This window comes from Equus przewalskii, chromosome 6 (genome assembly GCF_037783145.1).
Source record: "Equus przewalskii isolate Varuska chromosome 6, EquPr2, whole genome shotgun sequence".
NCBI lineage: Eukaryota > Metazoa > Chordata > Mammalia > Perissodactyla > Equidae > Equus > Equus przewalskii.
This window is the reverse complement of record NC_091836.1, coordinates 52,805,038-52,810,467: the sequence shown is the minus strand read 5'-3', so window position 1 is coordinate 52,810,467 and position 5,430 is coordinate 52,805,038.

The following is a 5,430-nucleotide window of genomic DNA, read 5'->3' as shown; positions in this document are numbered from 1 at the left end:
TCCATTATTCACTGAAAATTTATAGATCAAGAGTCTGCAACTGGATTATATAGCCTGGCTTTGGCTCTGTGACAGTGCGGTATAATTGTCCTTTCAGTAAAGTCATACAGTTGCTTCTCTGACACTGAGGTATCTGCACCTAACTTGGTGGTTTGTAATTTGAACATCACACATGTTCTGGTCTTTAAAAGAAGTGCTTGAACATGTCTGGATGTCTTGGATCGCTGTGATGTTTTCCTGTACTTTTTTTCTCCCGTAGTACTGCATCCTCTGTCATTTGAAAGCCCACTATAAGCATACTTTTTCCTCACTTTTAGAATTTTAATGTGATTTAATAAAGAAAAAAAGTCTAACATCTACTAGGAAAGTTGCCATTTCAACCTGAATTGTTCTTTGGAAAACATATCTGCCCTCTATCAAGGCATTAGCCATTGCTCTTCATTTTATGATGGAATTCCATCCTGTGTCTTGCTTACCATTTAATGCTGGGATCTTACACAGCACTTGGCCTATATCATTTTGAAAAGATTTGACTAATTAATTTGGGACATCTAGATAGATCTAGACCCTATCAAAATCTTTCAGGTCTACTAATCTGACATCCTGGTTCTTTGTCTCTTTTATTTTCTCCTAAGGACTATTAAAGTGCAGTGTAGGGGCCATTGAGACGTTCCAGGATTTGCTATTCAATGTCCTAGGATGGTGTTTCCAGACTGTCTAATCATTTGGAATCCTTTTATTTCTAAAAATTATTTTACTGAGGTTGTAATGGTTTATAACATTGTGAAATTTCAAGTGTACATTATTATTTGTCAGTTTCTGTATAGACTGCATCGTACTCACCACCCATAGTCTAATGTTGTATGCATCACCACGCATGTGTGCCCCTTTCCCCCTTTCACCATCCCCCCAACCCCCTTCCCCTCTGGTAACCACTAATCATTTCTTTTTGTCCATGTGTTTGTTTATCTTCCACATATGAGTGAAATCAGGCAGTGTTTGTCTTTCTTTGTCTGGCTTATTTCACTTAGCATAATACCCTCAAGGTCCATCCATGTTGTTGCAAATAGGACAATTTTGTCTCTTCTTATGGCTGAGTAGTGTTCCATTCTGTATATATCACATCTTCCTTATCCAGTCATCAATTGATGGGCACTTGCGTTGCTTCCACATCTTGGCTATTGTGGATAATGCTGCAATGAACATAGGGGCGCATAAATCTCTTTGAATTGTTGATTTCAAGTTCTTTGGATAAATACCCAGTAGTGCGATAGCTGGATTGTGTATTATTTCTATTTTGAATTTTTTGAGAAATGTCCATACTCTTCCATAGTGACTGCACCAATTTGCATTCAAATCAACAGTGTGTAAGGGTTCCTTTTGCTCCACATTCTCTCCAATATTTCTTATTTTTTGACTTGTTAATTATAACCATTTTACCAGTCCTAAGGTGATAACTTATTGTAGTTTAGATTTGCGTTTCCCTAACGATTAGTGATGTTGAACATATTTTCATGTGCCTGTTCACCATCTGTATACTTCTTTCAAAAAATAATCTGCTCAGATCCTCTGCCCATTTTTTGATCGAGTTTTCTTGTTGCTGAGCTGTATTAGATCTTTATATATTTTGGAAATTAACCCCTTTTAAGATATATCATTCTCCAATATTCTCTACACACTGAGTCCCCCTGCAGACTGCCCTTCCCTCCTCCTCCCACTCTGACCGTGGTGGCCTTGGGTGCTCTGTATCCGGCCCAGCCTCACCCAAGGCTCTGGCTCTGGGCAGCCTTGCTCAACCCCAGGGACTCCAGATGTTTCAGGTCCCCTTTGTCTTGGTCCCAGGGTCTCCTCAGTCCCAAGCTCCCTTGGGGTGTAAGCTTTTTCTCAGTTCTCATCCTGCTTACCTCAGGGTTAACCTTGGGTTCTGGGGAGGCATGAAGGGAATTCATTGACATCCTAAAAGGCGGTCCAGTTTGGTCCTTGCTCTAAATGCCTCCTGTGGCCACATTTAAACTTCTTCGGGCGTGCATTTACGAGTACAGCTGAAGCAGCATTGTCTGTCTGGAAAGCCCACAGCCCATGGGTGCCTGGCGAGGGGAGGATGGCAGGAGGCCTTTTGATCCCCTGACCATAGGTGTGTGTGTGGCACACGAATCTGTTTTGGTCTCCTCTCTGTGTTCTGAGGCACAGCTCAGCCCAGGCTGCCCAGCACTGAGGAGAGGCCCACAAGCCCACTCCCAAATGGTGTCCTGGGGGTGTCTGTGCCTCAGCTTCATGGGAAGAGGATCCAGGAAGCTGGGCCGAGGCCCAGAGGGGGATGTTCATGAAATGGGCTGGGTGTAGGAGTGGTGCCTGCTGGAGCCCCAGCTCTGCAGGAGGCTGAGAAGCCCATGGTCCCCCAGGGTCTGGGACACCTAGTCTTGCCCTGCCCTGCTGCCCATCCCTCCACTGCCCTGCCTGGTTCAGAGCTGGGTGGCTGGTCATCAGGATGGCACCTACCACATCCCTCCCTCCAGCTCTACGGGGGACTCCTCCAGTCTCAGGCTGGGCCTTCCAAGTCCTCAGCCAGGTGTGAGTCATGTCCCCCAACAGCCTGGGTCTCAGTTTCCCCACTGGGCAAGGATGTAACTTTCCTCAGACTCTCAAAGGTGGCCACGAACCCTCCTGCTCTGGGATGTTGATTCTAGCTCTTTCTGGTCCCTCCCAAGAGATATTTCTAGGATTTCTTTAGGAAAATCCCTTGGGATCAGGCTGTTCTGCTCCTCGATGGCTAAGAAGGCCCTAGCCCACCCCTTCCTCTGACTCCCCCACAGCCTCTCCCCTAGGTGCTGGGCTCCCCTCAGAGATTGTGTCCTGCCAGGCTGGAGGTTTCAACTGAGCTGCCCCCACCTTCCCTTTCTGCCTCCTCCCCATTCATGCTGAACGTGTCCTTGATTCTCACACACCCACCTCGAGGTCCTGGCCCACCCATGGGGGAGGGGCGTTATCAGGTAAGCTAGGGGGCACCTACCGTTTTTCTGGGATGAAATTTTAGTATTTTTTTGCTTATGAAGGATAGTTCTTGTTCCATAGTTGTGGACTGGTCATAGCTAAGTAAATTTATTTTTCAAGGTGACATTTCAGTCATGGTGATGATAACAAATTTGATTTATGCAATTAGGAAAGAGGACTTGTTCTTATGGAAACTGAAAATAATCACATTGCCTTGATAAGTAAAGGGACTCAATAAGGGCGCTTTGTATAACTAACCAGCCTCCTGAGTATCTATTTTTATTTACTTATTTTTCTTTCAATTATTTAATTGAGCTCATTATGGTTTACAACATCGTGTAATTCGGAGTGTACACTATTATTTATCAATTTCTGTATAGATTTCATCATGTTCACCACCAGTAGTCTAAATTTTCTCCATCACCATACATATGTGCTCTTTTCCCCGTTTCGTCCACTCCCGGCCCCCTTCCACTCTGGTCACCACTAATCTGTTCTCTTTATCCTTGTGTTTGTTATCTTACACGTATCAGTGAAATCATGCCATATTTGTTTTTCTCTGTGTGGCTTAGTTGGCTTAACAACATACCCTCAAGTTCCATCCACATTGTTGCCAGTGAGATGACTTTCTCTTTTATGTGTCTGAGTAGTATTTCATTGTGTATATATACCACTTTGTCTTTATCCATTCATCCTTAGACGGGCACAGTGGAAACTGGCTTCCACGTCTTGGCTACTGTGAATAATGCTGTAATAAACACAGGGGTGCATAAATCTCTTTGGATTGTTGATTTCATGTTATTTGGATAAATACTCAGTAGTGGGACAGCTTGCATCATATGGTATTTCTATTTTTAATTTTTTGAGAAATCTCCATTCTATTTTCCATAGTGGCTGCGCCAGTTTGCACTCCCACAGCAGTGTATGAGGATTCCCTTTTCTCCACATCCCCTCCAAAACTTATTTTTTGTGTTGGTAATTATAGCTGTTCTGACCGGGGTAAGTTGATATCTCATTGTAGTTTATCAAAATCATTGCAGTTTCCTAATAATTAGTGACGTTGAACATCTTTTCATGTCTGTTAGCCATCTGTACGTCATCTTTTAAAAACTGTTCATACCCTCTGCCCATTTTTTGATCGGATTGTTTGTTTTTTTTGTTGTTGAGTTGTATGAGTTCTTTATATGTTTTGTAGATTAACCCCTTGTCAGATATATGTTTTTCAATTACTTACTCCCAGTTGGTAGGTTTTTCTTTTTGTTTTCTTCATGGTTTCCTTTGCCTTTCCCAAGCTTCTTAGTCTGACATAGCGCCATTTGTTAATTTTTTCTTTTGTTTTCCTTGCTTGAGTAGACACATATGAAAAGATGCTGTGAAGACCAATGTCAAAGTGTACTGCCTATATTTTCTTCTAAGAGTTTTACAGTTTTTGGTCTTATGTTCAAGTCTTTAATCCATTTTGAGTTAATTTCTTTTCAGTTTATTCCTGGCTTTTTATTCTTTTTTGTTTCAACTGTAAATGGGATTGTATTCTTCATTTCTCTTTCTGCTACTTCGTTGTTAGTGTATAGAAACACATCTGATTTTTGCATGTTGACTTTACCATATTCATTTATTATTTCTAAAAGTTTTTTGGTAGGTTCTTTAGGGTTCTCTATATATAAAATCATGTCATCAGGAAATAGTGACAGTTTGTCTTTTTCCTTTCCAATTTGGATCCCTTTTCTTTTTCTTGCCTGATTGCTCTGGCTAAGATTTCCAATACTATATTAAATAGGAGTGGTGAAAGTGGGCATCCTTGTTTGGTTTCTGTTCTTAGAGGGATAGCTTTCAATTTTCTCCATTGAGAATGATATTAGCTGTGGGTTTGGCATATATGGTCCTTATTATGTGGAGGAACTTTACTTCCATACCCATTTTATTCAGAGTTTTTATCATAAACGGATGCTGTATCTTGTCAAACGCTTTCTCCGCATCTATCGAGATAATCTTGTGAGTTTTATTCTTCATTTTGTTAACGGGGGTGTATCACATTGATTGATTTGTGGTTGTTGAACCATCTCTGCATCCCTGGAATAAATCCCACTCAATCATGGTGTATGATCTTTTTAATGTATTGTTGTATTTGATTTGCTAGTATTTTGTCGAGGATATTTGAATCAATGTTCATCAGTGATATTAGCCTGTGTTGTCCTTGTCTGGTTTTGGTATCAACGTAATGGTGTCATAGAATGAGTTAAGAAGCTTCTCCTCCTCTTCAATTTTTCGGAAGAGTTTGAGAAGGAGAGGTGGTAAGTCTTCTTTGAATATTTGGTAGAATTCACCAGGGAAGCCCTCTGGCCCCGGACTTTTATTTTTTGGGTCTTTTTTGATTGCTACTTCAATCTCCTTATTGGGGATTGGTCTATACAAATTATCTATTTCTTCTTGATTCAGTTT